Here is an 18,670-nt window from a genome sequence, read left to right as displayed (position 1 = left end):
CGAGTTTAAAGTATTATAACATATTATTTTATTTTATTTTATTTTGAACCAACTGTTAAACTACTAACCCTTGCGATGACAGCCTCTCGATGCTATAAATAAAACGCACAATGCGAATCGAAATCAACATCGCGGAAAAGATGCAACAATACTTATGAGACTCGACTTAACATGTCTTCTTTAGAAAGGGATGTTATAATATTTTAAATTCGATTATTTTTGACAATTATCAGCTGATTTTTGTCAAAAAATATTAATCGCATATAAAATATAACATATTTAAAACATTGCTCAACATATTATTTATTCAACATATTATATACACCCCCACATACTGCTATAAAAATGTTATAAAATAATCAATTTCTCACTCACCGATACGTGCACTAGCAGAGTTGTAGTACGCAGCACACTAATCTGAAAAACAAAATATTCAAATTATGTTATGTATGTGTCGAATATCTCATAACGATGCAGTTTAGCAAAAATGTTTTTACATACCTCACAGTTGCCCCGATGTCGCCCGATGCCTCCCTGGGCCTCCTCCTCCTCTCTTGGTTGACCGTCATTGTTCCTTCGTAGCACTCGCGAAAACACGAATAATTACGATTGTCCGACTTTATACGGCACTTCCGACACGCGAAACTTTACACGGCACTCCCGACGCGCGATACTTTACACGGCACTCCCGACACGACGCGTGAATCGCACTGTGTATCGCAATGCTACCTGTAACAAATAAAATACATACATAATATTAGAATAATTTTATTATTTTGCATCATAACACACACAATATAAATATAAATATGTAAGCTAGAATATTTAATTAGCAAATTTTCGCTTTATTAATGTTTATTGGCAGAAATCAGCTGATTAAGGCGTTAGTTTGCTAATTAATTTTTAAAATAATATGTTATAAAAATGAAAATAATATGTTTTAAATAATATGTGTTATAATACTTTAAACTCGATTAATACTTTTGACAGTTATCAGCTGATTTCTGTCAAAAAATATTAATCAAAAATAAGGTATTATAACATATTATTTACAACATATTACTATTTCAATTTTTTATCATATTATTATTTTAAAATTTTATTAGCAAATTAATACTTTAATTAGTTGATTTCTGTCGAAAAATATTAATCAAGTTTAAACAAACTTTATATAAAAATATCATTCTTTTTTATATAAAATCGAGGAATAATACGCGCGTTGCTTGTGTTGTTCTAATATTATAAATATCAGCTGATTGCATTAGTATAAATATCTGCGATTATTTATTATAATTGATAAATATAATATATACATATATATTTCTTTTTACATGTTTTTACTATTTTTCTTACTTTTACTATTATTTACTATTATACTTTTACTATATATTATATTCAAATTTCTTTTTTTCTTGAAAAGTCTATCAGATTCATAATCTTTTCAATTACATTTATTAATTATTTGCAATTGTTGTGTGCGCGTTTTATATAAATCATTTTATCGAATATTGATAGTGTATTCAAAAATATAAATAATAACATTGAAATTGCAGCAAGATATCTGCAACTAATTGCGATAAATATTTGTGATTATTTATCATAATTGATAAATATTTACATATTTATATTTTTTTATACATATTTTTCTTACTTTTATTCTACTTTTATTATTCTATTCAAACTTTTTTTTCTTGAAATATCTATCAAATTCATAATCTTTTTAATTTCATTAATTATATTAATGATAACTGAAATAATAAAGCAACATTAAAACATGTTAGTATTTATCATAATTTATAAATATAATATATATATTTCTTTTTACATATTTTTACTATTTTTTGGCACTTTTATTATTATATTCAAACTTCTTTTTTTAAATTAAAATGTCTACTAGATTTATAATTTCTTTAATCACATTGATTATAAATAATAATTGAAACTAGAGCAGCATTTTAAAACACGTCAACACTATTCTTGCAACAGAGAGAAAAAAATTCGATCCAGCAATTTTCCCAGACTTTCCCAATAAGAGAAAATTTCAAAACAAATCGTAAAACTCTTGTAGAGCAACGCAGATAGCCCCAGAAATAGAAAGAAAAAAAAAAAAAAAAGAAAGAAAAATCCAAGAAGGCGAGTGGCCAAAGTTTTCTCGTCCCCGGCCGAACGATCGCGTCAATTATGTGAAACGCGCGTAATGAAAGCGCCGTCATGAAAACCAGTTGAAAACAAACTCTGAAAGGATCTTGGCAACCCCTAATCAAGTCCCGTTTAATAAAACCGGGTCCGGGGATCCCTGAGTCTTGCACCCCCGGCGTCGGGGCCGAGCTCGGCTAATCTGACTTTGATTAAACTTTTAGCGACACCGAAAAGGGTGCCGAGCCGATGGAAACGCGTGCACGCGCTCTCTCTCTCTCTCTCTCTCTTTCTCTCTCCCTCTCTATCTCTCTCTTTCTATCTTTCGCTCTCTCGCACGTTCGCCCATAAACGCTCGTGCGTATATATACGTATATATACACGTATGTATTACGGGGTCTCGATGTGTTGGTCGATTTTTATTACGTTCCATCGCATATATTATAGCAGGGGTACGATGGTTAATGGGTTTATCGACGCCGCGGGATTACAACAATAAAGTTTCCCGATGCACCAAAAACCGCATTCGATATGCCGCGTTTATAGCCGGCCCCTTTATTCATCTTGCGCTTGTTTGCATTCGAAGATTCTCGCGACGTATCATACGTAACGCCAAATAATATCAGACATGTATAAAATGTTGCATTGCTACAGCTTTATATGAATCTTTTATTAATATACATAGGTTAGGGTTAGGTTAGGTTATCGCTTTTAAATATTATTTTTTCGCTAGCGTGCACAAATAAATATTTTCAACCTGGATGCTGTTGCAATGTTTTCAACCTTGGATGCTGTTGCAATTATAAACACGTAGAGAGATATATTTTATTAATCTTTTACTAATCCTAGCCTCTGTGCTCATTTCTTTCCGTAATTTAAGACAACATTTTTAACCATATTATTTATATGTCATTATGCATATATATCGAAGTTACTCACCGTAAACAGATAGGTACACACGTTGTCCAGGACGAATCCAGTTGTTCTGCATCGACAGGATATGTTTGAACACCGAAAGGAGTATAACGTTATCACAATTTCGTAAGCACTGCGTGCGATTTTGATAAATTACTACTTTTCATCGATGCGTACTTGCGTATGTAATGTTCGCGCGCGTCTTTAGGGTTACTAGCGCTCTCTGCTGTCGATTCAACGAGTTAAGAGCAGGAGGGGAAATGAAAAGTGTGCCAATATAACGATGCTAGACCGTTCAATACCGCCATCTACATTCACTTCAGATGAAATATATTTGCTCTATTGGTATAACATCGTTAATTTAATTAGATTTTAATTTTATAAAATATGTATTTCACACATAAATATGTATATTAGGTATTAATTTTACGAGAGAGAAAAAAGAAAAATAATATTTAATAAATTATAATAAATTTTTCTTACAATAATTTCATAAAATGAAACACAAAATTCTTTTCAGAGATAAGATAATATAATGAAACTTTTACTCTGTGCGTATAATATTTCTTAATAATTATTATTGTTATATTTAATATCTATTAATGTAATTAATGCAATTATATATATATTAATATGTTTAATATACATAATAAAATAAAAGTTTGCAAATGATTCATAATAAGTAAATATTTCATAAATATATGTTGTAATTTTTTATTCTATCGTTCCTTTTCTCGTACAAATTGTGTACACTATTAATTCATTTTCTTAATATAATGGTACAATTTTTTACAAACATTTTATTTTCTATTTAAATCTATTACAAAATATTATTTGGAAATCATTTCGAAAATAGTTGAGGCATCATTTAATTAAATAATCTTGCTGACATTTTGTTTGATAACATAATAGTATCATCGAATTAACAGAATGATCTCCTGATATCTATATTTATTTATAATGATCCATATTATGACATATACATATATCGATATGTACATACATACATAAATGTGCAATATATATAAATGTTTCGAAACTAATATCCATTTAATGATACATTTTTTAATCTATTTGGAATAATTTTTTTCTTAGCAAAGAGATAATTCATTATTTATTATTTACAATAGTAATACTAAAATAGAGCTTCATCCTCTCGGATTTTGCCGAAACTTTACAATATTGTGTTTCCTTGTTATTAAAATTCGGCCCTGTGCGGAAACAAAACCCACTGTAACTTTTTTCCTACTTGAGAGCGACAATTTTAATTTACAGATTCGTGTTTTACGCACAAAAATACACAATATTGTAAAGTTTCGGCAAAATCGGAGAGGACGGAGCTCTCCTTCAGTATTACTATTTATTTTAATTATATAATATATATTACATTGTAAAATCTTTTTGCAACTACCCTCAAATTTGTTCTCCTACTTTTGAAATCGATTTTCAATCTAATGTCCCCTTTATAGTTTTCTCAAAATCAGATCACTCTATTTTAAAATTATTTTATTTTTAATCTATAATTATGCAAAAAATGTCTTCTTTTAAAGTAAAAAACTGTTCGTTAATTGTTCTTTATAAGCAGAAATATTTATAATTGCATTGCTATAGTATACATATTATACTTATAAAATCCTCTAAAATCCATAAAAGTTGAACATTAGAAATAAGATAAAAATTTCACAACTTGGATAATTAAAAAACGATTATACAATCAAAATTGTAATAAATAAACAATTTCTCTCATTAAGATATATTTGCCTTTATATTGGTTATTATAATGGTAGTACTTCTCAGACGTGCAAAACACATGAAGCAATATTTTTTCAGTAAATTTTATATCCTCTTGCACAGCAGCAAAGGAAATGAATGAATTCTGTAACCTTGCCATCTGTAACCTGGATATGAATGAATAATTATGTTACGTTGCAATCTTCGAAATGGACATGATACATTATTATTGCATTGTCGCCATCTTCGTCGAATATTTGGACCATCGCTCTAAAATAAAAACTAAAAATACTTTAACTAATTTTCGAGAATTAAACCAAAAAAATTTTTGTACAACGTCACATATTATATATTTAAATCAAATTGGAGAAAATATCCTCCCTTCCTCTCTTACTTCTATCTATTTTTCTTTCTCTCTTTATCTTTCTTTTTTTATTTTAAATTGTATTAAGAGTAATTAAATTTTATTTTTATGAACTTATTATATTAGATTGAAAATTTATTATTTAAATATAAACATAATGTATTCTGCATTAATGATGCTGTGGAAAGCGCATTTAGTAAATGTCACTTTTATGATGTGTGTGTGTGTGTGTGTGTGTGTGTGTGTGTGTGTGTGTGATCATAGAAAATATTATATATTAAATGTTACGTGTGTTTCTTTTATGAAATTTATAAAATATAAATACACAAATGATTTTATACATTCTCTATAAAATCTAATACAATTGTCTTATTTTTGCATTTTCTGGATTGTAGGTTTATCTTTAGGTTTATTTTATAAGTTATATCTTTAAGTTGTATCTGTGTGAATTAGGTTTATCTCCTCCCTGGTAGAAATTTTGATTTGGCGCTTGCATGGCACTGACCAGCCTGCCATACTTCATTTCAGGAGCTAGCATGGCACACTGGTAAGCACCATCCTCGAATAGTCACGTTTTGCTCGCTGGCGCCACAACTTTTAAAAATTTGGCATGGTCCTGACGTGGCGCTAACAGTAAGACTTGGGTCCATTGAATTTTATAATGAATGTCACGCATTTATAAATCAGGCGCAAGCATGGTCCTGATATGTATCTTTCCAATTCTTTTGGATAAGGCTGTGGCGTGGCAAATTTGCATGGTGCTGACAAGTGTGTCGTGGCGTCGACAAGGCAATTTCTACCAGGACTATTAATAAGACAGATTTAAACAATGTAATATAATTCTCTCATTTATATAAATTGAAAATAATAATTTAACAATCCTAATATCTGTGAACACTAAATATTTTCGATTAGATTTAGAAATATGATGATATTTATATATCATAGTCATTAATTAGGTATTGCAAAATAAAATTTGTATTGATTTATTTAATATTGTAAGACTTATTTTATCTGTAAATTTCACATTTTGCACATATTAAACACTCATGTCAAATTGTCGATAAACTTTTGATTCATAATGCATAAACATCTACATATAAGCACGATGTTCAATGATTATACGTACCGAACGCATTAGCCTGTTTAATAAGGAATTTGGACTTCTGTAAAAATAAAAACGTTTTATAAGAAACACCATTGTTAAATATATTTAATAATGTGTAAAATATAATGTTTAAAAATATTTAATAATATTGTTAAATATTTATATAAATGCACATACATATTTTAATTTGTTTTATTATGAAAAATTAATATTTCATGATCGAAATAGCGTTGTTATTTGATAAACTGTTATTTGATAAAGCATAATAACAGAAATAATAACAGAATTTGTATTTTATACAATTATCAAAACAGCGAGAAAATAGTTTATATTAGACACACATAAATATATATATATATCGTGTGTGTATGTTAAAACTGATAATAATATAAAATACTTCATGTGTTAACACTTCTTTTTTAGTTAAAATATAAAATCAAAGATTTGTATAAAAAATTAAAATCTTACGTTTTTGAGTTTGTACTTGATTTATTCATGCACAAAAAATCAACTTATATTAATAAATTTTATTGTTCTCATAAAGTGATGTATAACAAATAAATTATTCTTATATTTTTTATAGATACTAGAACAACATAAGCGCGCTACGCGCGCGCCATTCTTCGATATTATATTAAAAAGAATAATATTATTAAAACAATAATATTTTCTTGACAGAATCAACTGATAACTGCCAAAAAATATTAATCGAGTTTAAAGTATCATAACATATTATTTTAAAGAATTATTATTTTAATTTTTAAAACATTATTAATATTTAAAAATTTAATTAACAAATTGACGTTTATTTAATCAGCTAATTTCTGTCAAAAAATATTACTAAAGCGTTAATTTGCTAATTAAATTTCAAAATAACAATATGTTATAAGAATTAAAGTAGTAATGTTGATAATAATATCTTTATCCTCGATTAATATTTTTGGACAGAAATCAGCTGATAACTGTCAAAAATAATAACCGAGTTTAAAGTAGCTAATTTCTATAAAAAATATTAATAAATCTTTTCGTCAATAAAATCATAATTAATCTCGACATTGCGGTTATCTCGATTATCAAATATTCTTATAGAAAATTCTATTTCTTTGTTCGCACTTTTTGTTTTAGATTTAAATACCGAATTTTTATGCATTGCATAATTAATTAATATATATTTTTTATGCACCGATTGCAATGCATGCATAAAAATATGTAAATTAATTATGCGGTGCATAAAAATTCATTATTTAAATTTTTAACAGAGAACAAAAAAATAGAATTTTCTACAAGAATCTTTGGATCAAAATATCTGCGCTTCCATTAGATTCGTGCGTCTGTAAATACACATTCACCACGCTGAACGTCTCGCGCGAGACTGACCGCGAGACTAATTGTCAGAGTAGCGGTATTGCCAAGCGCAGCCCATTCGTCCGCTACGCTGCGCGTCTCGCGCGAGACTAATTCTCGAGACGTTGCGATTGCGAGTTGCGAGATTGATCGTCAGTCTCGCGCTAGACGCGCAGCATGGTGGATGTGTGGGGTGTGCTTGGCGACATCGCTGCTCAGAGTCTTGCGTGCTGTCTCGCGCGAGACGTGGTGGATGTGTACAAATGCGCGAATTTAATAGAAGCGCAGATATTTTGATCAAAACATTCTTGTAGAAAATTCAATATCTTTTGTTCTTCGTTAAAGATTTAAATAATGAATTTTTATGTATTGTATAATTAATTCATATTTTTATGCATGTATTGCAATCAACGCATAAAAAAATATATTAATTAATTATGCAATGCATAAAAATTCAGTATTTAAATCTAAAACAGAAAGTGCGGACAAAAAAATAGAACTTTTTATAAGAATCTTTTGATAATCGAGATAATCACAACGTCGAGATTAATTAGGATTTTATTGACGAAAGGATTTATTAATATTTTTTGATAGAAATTAGCTACTTTAAATTCGGTTAATATTTTTGACTGTTATGAACTGTTTTCTGTCAAAAAATATTAATCGAGAATAAAGTATTATAACGTATTATTTACAACATATTACTATTTTAATATTTTTAACATATTATTATTTTAAAATTTAAGTAGCAAATTACCGCTTTATTAATATTTTTGACATACATCAGCTGATTAAAGCGTTAATGTGCTAATTAGATTTTAAAATAATATTATGTTATAAAAATTAAAATAATAGTATATGTTTTAAATAAAATGTTATAAAGTGTACTTTAAACTCGATTAATATTTTTTGACAGTGATCAATGATTTCTGTATCATTCTTTTAACATAAAATTGAGGAATCGCGCTTGTATCGTTCTAGACCCTCTCTAAAAAAGGCATGTTAAGTCGATTTTCGCAAATGTTGTTGCCTTTTTTTCTCGATATTGATTAGCTGCCTCGATTTACGTTGTACGTTATATTCATAGCATCGAGAGGTTGTCATCGCGAGGGTTAGCAGTTTGACAGTTAGTCCAAAATAAATAAAATAATGATATGTTTTAAATAATATGTTACAATATTTAAAACTCTGTTAATATTTTTGACAGTTATCAGCTGATAATCTCGTTGTTACGAAACGCTACGAAATTGTTACGAATTGAGATAGCCAATTAGTATTGTGGAAAAGAAGCAATAATACTTCGAGATTTTCGAGAATCGACTTAACATGCCTTTCTTATAAAAGGAAAAATTTTCACAAAACTTTTAAATTAGAACAGTCTTTCTATCATCTCATAACTGTATAGCTATAATTTTTTCTTCAATTTACGCAATATTACGTAATATTTACGCAATATTAAAGAGGCCGAACAAGCAATGCTTAAAAGACTCAATATTTTTATAAATATTCCGAATTTTAGACATATAAAATACGAATCAAAATTTTAATATATTACTTGAATTAAACTCATATTTCAAAATTTTCGAAATGCCAAGAGATCATTTCGAATATTTCAAAAAACAATCATTCTCGCATGAAATTTTTTGCATAAAATAATTTAAATAGATTTTTGGCCAGATTTTTGCAAAGTTTCTTTTTATGCGATGAGTTAATCAAATAAAATAAACACAAAGATTTCACAGATAAAAAACTTACAATTTAGGAAGGTTTTCTTCCATTTTTTCTATAAGCTTGTTATCAATGACTATGCGCCTAAATTTTATGCACGTGTGGCTAAAATGTTTAACGTCCTTGATGCTAATATTCTTTTCCAAAATTATCATAATTATCTCAGTAGGCAAATCCATTATCGTAGCCATTATTATTGCGAAAAAAATATAGTAAAATATAAAAGAAGCACTTGCAGTTTAAATCGTAATTAATCAATCTATTTCTTACGCCGCGCCATTTGGTAAAGCGCACGATATTTACTGTATCACGTGGCGTCGTCAACTGAGCTCTACAATACTCGGGTAAGCACGAAAAAAAAGATGTGAAAATATATAGAAATCTTTCTCTTATTCAAGTTTCCACAATGACCTCTCTAGGATATTTCTTCAAACTCGCATTAGATTTTGGTTATCCTTGGTTTTTTAGAGGAAATCACAAAATACCTATTTTCCCTATGCATTCTTCAGAATTCGTGGAATTATTTATATTATAAATTATATTATAAATTATTAATTATTATTAATTATTAATTATTATTATTTATTATTAATTATTTATTATAAATTATTAATTTCTTTCTGTGTTAATATTTTTTTAACATTATTGTTTTTTCTGCACAAAAATAATTATAATCTTGCCTTCTTATATAGTTATTTAAAATTAAGTGATGTGAAAAAAAATTATTTTTCTTAAATCTAATATTTATTTATTATCAAAACTAATTCAATTATCTTATATTTTAAGAATAAATTTAACAAATAATTAACATTTAAATAATTGTAATTAATAGATTAATTTAAAATTTAAAGTGTAAACTGATTTTTAATTGTCAAAATTGTTTTTATTTGTATGTTTCTTTTGGTGATGTTAATAGTTTATAATTTTATAATTGTCACAATTGTATACTTAAAAGAAAACGTTTTTTCCACTTATAAAAAAAAACAAAATATTTTTCCCGTAAAAAAATAATAACATAAAATAAAATAACATTCTTAATTATAACAGTTGTCCGACGACGAAAAAATCAGTCGACATCAAAGGCAAAATTACATTTTGAGGAGTCATCGAGTTTGAGGAGGTAAAATTATACTTCGAGATTTCCGAGAAAAGCTTTTATTTGATAGATCGAATGAATAATACACAAGTATGTGTGCATGTATAAACAAAAACTTACATATAATTTTAATCTTGTTAGTATAAGTTTTTGTAAATAAATATTGTAAACATTTTAACTATTTTTCTCTTTGATCCGTGCCTCTTGTTAGAGAATGGGCCCCTCTACATACCTGTGGTGTGTCTTATTTGAGAGAAGTTCTCTTTTGACAAGATACTCTTGGTTTGTCATAGCCTTCCGAGAGATGGAAATCGAATAAAATAGATCAATGTTTCTGTCTGGATACAATTAAAATATGTAAGGCTCTTTTTGGATGAATCACAATCGGAGACCCAGGTTGAAATCCAGACAGAAACACAATATAAATATGGTATGTAAAGGCAATATAGACGCTGTAAACAGGGCGCAAATAATTATATACAGTTTAAATTACATAGGATAAATCTGAATATATCCTACGATATATATATTTCAACTGCGATTTTGTTTCAATTTGTCTTTGTAATTTTTTGTAGTATTATAAGCGAACTTTGTCTATCCATGTGATTCATTCACGCTGAAAATGATCAAAAAAAAAAAAAAGAAGATCGAAACGTACGTTTTTATATTGTATAATGTATTTAGATTTAACTTATGTAATTTAAACTGTATATAATTATTTACGTTCTGTTTACCGCGCCGGCTCTATATATTGCCTTTACATATCATGTTTATATTGTGTTTCTGTCTGGATTTCAACCTGGGTCTCCGTCAAAAAGGGCAGACGCACAACACACACACTTCTACGCCACTCAAAGTATTATAATTGATTACTACTGAATATTTCGCGAATGACTGCGGCATCTCATGAACAGTTCAATGAATTTTGATCAAACTTTTATATTTAAAAAAGATAGCAGAATATTTTGATGCCTGAAAAGTGTAGCTGAAATAAGGGGTTTTATTTTAATCACAGCTCTTTAAATTTTAGTATTAGTTTTCGTTTCGATGTGTGGTTTTAATATTTCGTGAACGACTGCGGCATCGTTCGGATAATGTTTTTCTAGCATTTTGTTTAGCACATAATGAGTACCTTCGAATTTACAGAAATATTTTCCAATCTCTGAATTATTGATCCATTCCGAGGTGCATACCGATGTTATAGCGCCTAAAATAGAAAATAAAAATAAAAATAAAAAATAAGAAATAAGAAATAAAATAAAGAATATACAATGTGTAATACAAATAATATAAATAAAAATATGACACAATATACAAATATAATGAAGCATTTAATAATACTCGTACCTTGTGGAACATAACACAGGTCATTATGAAGTAACAGAACGTAGTATGGTTGCAATTTTCAATCATCGGTGTTATCTTTCTGTATATATTCGTCAATTTCATTCAGAGTACAACATGTATCAAAATGTCGAAAGCGTTCAATTTGACATTTGTTGTGCCATCCAATTATGACGCCAGCCATTCTATTTATATTATGCTGATGTCTAACCATCAATCCAACTGCAAATTTTAGATTAGGCGATCTCATTTGGCAATATCCTTCATCTGATGGTGTACATATCGACTGAAAAGTTAATATAAATTGACGCTTTTTTATATAATATAAATTTTGTAATGTAACAATTTTTGAATTAAAAATAACTATAATTAGCAATAAGATTATATAACATATATTAGTGAGATTATAATTATATTTTAATTTCTTACACGTGATAATAAAATGTCTTTAATGTATGTGATATACACAATGAATGCAATTGTCTTACCACATCATAGAATCTCATTGATGATGATATTTCTTCCTGGAAGGGAGTAAAATCCATTGGCCACAAACAATAATAACCCAAAATTTCCATTAAAATATCCGTTATCTTAAAAAGAAAAAATTATTATTAGAAATTATTATATCACAAATTTATCTTTATACAGGTGATCACAAAATTCCAATTACAAATGTGAAAAAATAAAAACTAGATTTAAATAGATTTGCCAGACCCTATAATCAATAGCTATTGTTTAATATTATGTGACCGTTCTAATTTTTTTTGTAAAATTAAATATTAAAAGTAAGTTTATTGATTTTAATGTTCTTAAAATTCTGGATATAAGGATGAAGATCGCTGATTGTATCTTTTACATCAAAAGTCGCTACTTTAAATGTCGATGATTTAGTTTTGAAGAAGTTATAATAAATATCAGAAAATTGAAGTCTATTTCTTTCATTGCCATTACTTCGGATGCGAAATAATAGTTTTGCATAGATTTCCGACTTTACACGCCAGATAAGATTCACATCACTTGATATCTCGAATGTATAACGAAATATAAAGATAAGTAATTATATATTTTTTATATTTTTTATTTTCTGCACCAGGCGATTATATAGAAGTTGCATCAAAAAGACGTTGCATGAATAGTCAAAAACTATACATTTTTAAATCTTACTTCATATTTGCGAATAATGCAGGATAGACTTCGCTTTAAGAGAAAAATCTCTTCACTAAGCGATAAATAACTTCTTGATTACGCACGTATACTTGCTTGTCATTTTAGATGAATTTTATGAACAAACGTTATTTATAAATAATGTAAAGTCAAGAACTAGTTTAGTCGATAACTCCCCATTTAATATAATTAAAGTTTCGTTTAACTTGCAGCTTTTAACTTATGGCATTTAAAAGGATTTATTATGACTTGCAGTCCCTATTTATTAGTGATAAATGAAGTTCAAGCGCCACATAACAAGACTATTAAAATTAAAATAACAGACAATCCTATATTCGATTTCGGTTTGTCGATTTACATATACTTCTGTTTGAAAAAATTGAAGGAATTAACTACTTGTAAGCAAGACCTATTGATTTCTGTGTCTGAAATTAGATAAAAACATCAAAATTGTATATAAATAATTACGTACCCATTTTAAAGGTAATTTCAAATCAATTGGATTGATCACTTGATTATGTTTAATTATGTTAGAGAGCCTTGTATTAGATTGATCTGGCTCCAAAACAAGGGTAAAATATTCAATTTTTTCTACATAATTTCTGTAAATAATAATGAAATATAAATGCTCATGTATAGACTTCGGATTATATAAACAAATTTCATATTTGTTACTTTTTGCATATTCTACAAAAACATTAATAATGTTAACAAATTATAATGTTTTCAATTAATTAATCTACTCATGTACATATGTGCAATGTATAGATGCTCAAAATTAATATTTCTTAAATTTTTTAACCTATGTGGAATACATTTCTTCTTAACAAAAGCAAAGAGAAAATTAATTATCTATTTTAATTGTGTAATATATATTAGATTATATATCTTTTTGTAACTATCCTGGTCAAAATTATCCTCTCACTTTTTAAATCAATTTTCTCCTTCAATATTTCCCAAAGTCACCCTTTTTATCAAATAAAACTTTATAAAATAAAACCTCTTTATAAAATAAAACTGTTTTTTATAAATTTTTTTGAACTAATGTAAACTAATAAAATTATATCTTCGTTTCGAATAAATTAAAATATTTTTGATAATTTGTTTTCTAGTAAAAGAGCAAGTTTATTTAAAGTTTTATAAATGGTTATTTAATTCTCTTATCTTAATAATAATAATAATAATCTTATCTTATCTTAATTCTAAATCTTAAATCTTATCTTAATTCTAAATCTTAAATCTTAATAATCTTATCTTAATTCTAAAACAATTATTTAATTCTCTAGTGAACATATTGACTTTTTAAATCATTCTGCATATAAAAATATAATATAGAATTATTTAAAAATTAATAATCTATGAAATACAAGCGCTCGCTTAATAATAAATCAGATTGATGTTCTAAAGAAAATCATTACCCAAACTCAAGATTGTATCAATATTATTTTTTCATTCATTTTTGGAATTTTTTAATGTATTATAATTAAACATTTATTTTGAACTAATTTTTCAAGATTTTTAGAATTTCCGTAATTTTTTTATTTTTTGTATATGTGTAAGCGTGAGCCTGTATTTTATTTGTGCATGCATATAATAGGAATATAATATAATAAGAATACAAAACAATTTAAGAAAATCTGACAGCTAAGATTATATATATTACCTAGGTTTCCAAATCATATGGAAATGTATATAATCAGGATATGGAAAGTGCAATGATAATTCAAAATGTAAACCCAATCTCCTCGCTGCGCAGATATACGTTATTAACCAAAACAAGTACATGTAACGGAACTTTCTCTCGTGAATCTGTAATTACAGTATAATAAGTTTTAAGATAATAAATATAATTATAATATCAATGTAATATAGAGAATTATTATAATATTTATAGTAATTTTTATAATTATATAATATTTATAAAAAGTAATGTAAAATAAAGAAATAAGATACCTTGTAGCGATATGAGTCTATATTATCTATTTGATTCAATTCCATCCATAATTTATTGGAATCAAAATTTACAATAACTCTACTGAGTATACATTGAATCGACCTTGCCACATCTTCGCTCCAATAATTCTCATCAATATTATTATTTTTCCAAATCGAGAATTGCTCAGGTGATATCGACAATATTGGATGCATGGGATTTTCATCTTTCAGAAACTTTAATACTTTCTGCACGAAATTATCTATGAATTCATCTATAAGCAAGTCAGTAACAAATTTATCGGGATGATACCATTGTAATATCATGACAATTATATCTTCCAAACGCTGTTGTACTTTGGGTTTGTTTTCAAATTCTTGCCATTTTAATTTGAAAATATGTCGATTGAAACATTGAAATATTTGTATGCTATAGTATCTTTCTGTTAAATCGCATTGGCTGAAAAATGTAAAGAAATTTATTGTAAAATTATAGTATTTAAAAATACATATTTATAGTCATACCGTGGATCTTGTGTATATATGCTTCTAATAAGTTCGTCAAATAAGAAATAGAAATTCAAAGGGTGCTTTCTTTTGTAATAGAGCATTAAATCTTTATCTTTCTTAAAGATATCTTCGATTTTATATCGATCATTACAATCATTTTTGTCCGGATGGAGTATTAAATCTCTAATATCTTTCGTAAAGATATCTTTGTTTTCATATCGGTCATTACAGTAATAATACATTTCAGACATGCGAGACACATGATGCCACAATTCTTTCCTAAATTTCATACCCTCTTTTACATCTTCAACATAGGCGCGATAAAATGCCATGCCCATTTCGTCTTTATAAGAAGCCTTCGCAGAAGGCCACCTAAAAGTAAAATAAAAAATATTTTAAATAATTTTTGAAAATTATATTAAAAAAGTTGAACACAACGTCTTTTATATTTATGTATTTAAATCAACTTTAAAAAATTGATGTTGTTCAATGATCTTAGATATCGAAAATGCTAGACGTTAATGAAGTCTGTAAAAAAAATGTAAAACGTTTTGCTCAAAACATTCATATATTTTCAAATCCATATTTACAAATAAGTATACTATTTATATTTTAATTTGTTTTATATACTGTCTAATATTTTATGATCGAGAGCGTAAATATAAATATATGGTAAGAAAAAATTTGCATTCTACTAAAATACCCAACATAGCACTAAAAAATTTATATTACACACATATATATGTATATTGGATATTATATTATCTATTTATGTTATACACATTATACATGTTTGATTTCTTCGTAAGCTCAGGAGTCTTGTGTACATATGCTTCTAATAAGTTCGTCAAATAAGAAATATAAATTCAGAGGGTGCTTTCTTTTGTACGAATAAAGTATTAAATCTTTATCTTTCTTAAAGATATCTTCGTTTTCATATCGATCATTACAGTAATTTTGTAACAAAAAAGAGTCTATGTGCACACTCAAGTATTCTTAAGTTTTCATGTAGGCTACTAATTTAGACTATGTGCTGGAATGGTTAACTGTAATTCACGTAATTGTTGTATTTGCATTAATAGTAATACATTTTTTTTAATTGTATAACAATTCATTTTGACGTAAGCAATTTTAACTTTTCATGTGGGTTACGTGGGTAATCTATATATAGTTGTAGCTTAAATAATTACTGTAATCTATGCGTTTTCGTGGTCATTATATATGTATCGTATATATTATTTATTAAAACTCATAATAATATAAAACCATTTCACATGTTAATGTTTTTCATTTAGATAAAATATGAAATCAAAACCTCGTATAAAATATTCACACTCCACAATTTCGAGTTTTGCATTTAATTTATTCTTGAACAATAAATCATCTCATTAAAGATTATATTATGTTCCTATATCTTGCACAAATGATGTATAAATAAATTATTCTTACATTTATTATAAAATATTGAAGTTATCTCTAAAAAAAAATATTTAAATTAGAACAGTCTTTTCTATCATCTCACAGTTTTATAGCTATATTTTAAATTTACGCAATATTAAAGAAACTGAACAAGCAATGTTTAAAACGACTTAATATCTTCATAAATTTTCCAAATTTTGGACGTATTGGATGATTGCAAAAGTTCGTGCCCGATTTGAAGTTATTACCACCATCTATGCAAATCGGGCACGAACTTTTGCAATCATCCAATATTATGTACACAAATATAAATTAAAAAATTTTTTGAATTAAATTCATATTTCGAAATGTCAAGAGATCATTTCGAATACTTCAAAAAGCGACCTTCTTCGCGTAAAATTATTTAAATTAATTTTTGGCCAAGTTTTTGCAAAGTTCCCTTTTATGCGATGGGTCAATCAAGTAAAATAACAAACAAGTTTACAGATAAAAACTTACCTTTGAACAAACTTTTTCTTCCAGAGACTATTATAGGCTATGTTCCGAAATTTCTTGCACGTGGAACTAAAATTTCCGATGTCCTGGATACTAATATTCACATCTTCCAGAATTATATAAATAATCTCGTTAGGCAAATGCTCTATCGTAGTCATTATTATTGCGAAAAATTATAGCACAATACAAAAAATCTTGCAGTTTTACTTGTTTTTAACGAGTCGACTGAAATTCTACAATCAACTTTCGTAAAACGCACGAGGATGACTAACAATTTTAACAATTCCTGGATGAATACAGAGAAAAAAGAAAAAGAAATGAAGTATATATTTCTTTGCTCTCTTTGAGTCTTTCTAAGGCATTTTCTTTCTTCTCAACCTTGCTAAATCACATTTTGATCGCGTCAACCTTTTTCATCTACGTATTCTTTGGCTTTTGTTTCGGGCCCTCTGCATGGTTCTTCTCTTTCTCTTAGGAAGAGAATAAGCCGAGATAAAAATGGTATATTCTAGAAACAAACGAAAAAACACGATTGTGGGTAAAACAGCACAAAGAAGCTGGAAAGCAAGAGCTAGGACAAAATTGTGTAGATAGCTAGCCTTTAAGAAAACAAGTTTACTTTAGGAAACAAGAAATTCGACGTTCTCTTTGCATTCTTCGGTCTCGTCCACTAAATAAAGGAAGAAACATTTGCTGGGATTTTGAGAATGGGGAGAATATGTTGACTACGTCATACTTTGTTTGTAGTAACGGACTTAACGTCATCTTATGGATACACTGTAAATTATACTTATTACGCATTCAAGGAGTTAAGTCTGGATTAAGTCAGACATAGGACGAAATGATGAGATAATTTCGTTGCACGAAAATAATTAGGCAAAATTCTTTATATCTATATAATATATACAATATGTATGTATAAGATACACTGGAAATTATACTCGTTACGCATTCAAGGAGTTAAGTTTAGATTAAGTCAGACATACGATGAAATGATGAGATAATTTCGTTGCACGAAAATAATTAGGCGAAATTCTTTATATCTATATAATATATACAATATGTATGTATAAGATACATTGTGTAAATTATACTCATTACGCATTCAAGGAGTTAAGTTTAGATTAAGTCAGACATAGGACGAAATGATGAGATAATTTCGTTGCATGAAAATAATTAGGCGAGAAATTCTTTATATCTATATAATATATATATATATATATATACACACGCGGATCCTGGGGGGGGGGGGGGGGTTAAAAACTCCCCTTGCAAATTAAAAGAAACAGTTTTGCTGAATTTGTTTAAAAAATATAAATAAAGAAAAAGAAACATTAAAGAGCTATCGACGTCGTCGATCCTGAAATAAAAGCTACTCATG

General features: G+C 27.5%; 1 long non-coding RNA gene across 1 annotated transcript; it reads right to left on the bottom strand.

The window, feature by feature from the left end:
- Positions 1-374: 374 nt before the first annotated feature.
- LOC145941562 (uncharacterized) lies at positions 375-3,214 on the bottom strand. Its single transcript, XR_014426183.1, has 3 exons — positions 3,076-3,214; positions 502-729; positions 375-417 (listed from the first exon to the last, which is right to left on the bottom strand). It is a non-coding gene; the product is annotated as an uncharacterized LOC145941562 (long non-coding RNA).
- Between the last annotated feature and the right edge of the window lie 15,456 nt (positions 3,215-18,670).

The sequence above is a fragment of the Prenolepis imparis genome, unplaced genomic scaffold (genome assembly GCF_030444845.1).
Source record: "Prenolepis imparis isolate NDT839.2.m4 unplaced genomic scaffold, iyPreImpa1.0 SCAF_10, whole genome shotgun sequence".
Taxonomy (NCBI): Eukaryota; Metazoa; Arthropoda; class Insecta; order Hymenoptera; family Formicidae; genus Prenolepis; species Prenolepis imparis.
Note: the sequence above shows the minus strand (reverse complement) of the source record. Positions and strands in the feature narration are given on the sequence as shown.